Source organism: Etheostoma cragini, chromosome 10 (assembly GCF_013103735.1).
Source record: "Etheostoma cragini isolate CJK2018 chromosome 10, CSU_Ecrag_1.0, whole genome shotgun sequence".
In the NCBI taxonomy this organism is placed as follows: Eukaryota; Metazoa; Chordata; class Actinopteri; order Perciformes; family Percidae; genus Etheostoma; species Etheostoma cragini.
In genome coordinates, this window is record NC_048416.1 from 15,604,161 (window position 1) to 15,605,369 (window position 1,209).

Here is a 1,209-nt window from a genome sequence, read left to right on the forward strand (position 1 = left end):
ATCTCCAGTACTCAGATTAATATCACAATACCGTTTACGAGTCCCCTCAAAATCAACACGGGCCTTTCGGGAAGATAAGGTCCTCTGATCAAGACCAAGATCTTTGGCCAGATTTCCAATAACAGAGTCGCGTTTCATCTCCTCTGGAATAGAATAACTCAGGTCTCCATTAACGAGGTGCAGCGTTACGATAAAGAAAGCAAAGCAGAAGATCAGACGAAGCGATGGAAATCCTTTGTCTCCCATCCTGACACAAAAGGCGTCCTCAGTTTGTAACACTTCTACTTTCCAGTGCGACAAAATAAAAGCTGGTAAAAATCCCTAAAGAATCCAACACTTCACGGATATCAAGACGACACAATATGTTGGGAATAGTAACCGTTTCTCTGGAAAATCTGCAGTTCACATCTATGTAGTAGTGGGTGGAGTGGTGAGAGTCTGTTATCTGCCAGCCCACAGCGACACCATGAGTCACTTTTTATCTTCACACTACTATATTATAATAAATTCCTCACTGCGTCTCAAACCACAGTACAATAACATTAACTCACGTTTCAATGAATTGCGCATGTGTGGTAAATCTATAATCTGCTTATAAAACACAAGAGATTTGGTTGACCTTTCTAAAGGTGTGTATGGAAGTAAGCTATAGATAAACAAATACTACAGTTTGATCCTCTGAAAGAAAGGGCCAGCCTAACGTTCAGTTCAACTCTGTAACATAGCAATGATAAAATAAAGCTGTGGTTGTTGGCACCGTTTAAGAATGGTAGCTGGTGAAAACTCTCAAATTACAGAAATGCATTGTATTGTAGTACAACATTATATAATTACATGTATGCGTATTATTATGATTGAAATTCAAACAACATGACTGATGAGATAAATACTATCCAGCTGCGATGCGCGCGAACTTGAGAAGTGTTTCAGCACCAGGGACAGATCCCTTAAGATTTGGCAGGGCCGATTGCTCAAACATATTGAACGCTGTTTTGTTTTGGCCAGTGTTCTGAAACTCTATTAAAGTGGGTTTGTAATAGTTAAAAACAACAAAAACACAAAAACGAATTATTCTTACACCTAACCAGTTAACCAACTTTCCCTAGGCTGAATACCATATACAGTGAGGGGAAAAAGTATCTGATCCCATGCTGATTTTGTACATTTTTCCACTGACAAAGAAATAATCAGTCTATAATATTAATGGTA

At 38.6% G+C, this 1,209-nt stretch overlaps 1 protein-coding gene across 1 annotated transcript in view; it reads left to right on the forward strand.

Moving 5' to 3' along the window:
- The window catches only part of LOC117951600 (protocadherin beta-16-like), a gene marked incomplete at its 3' end in the record, with an annotated part of 8,194 nt that overhangs the window by 1,448 nt on the left and 5,537 nt on the right, over positions 1-1,209 (forward strand). The gene's annotated exons all lie outside the window — the stretch shown is intronic.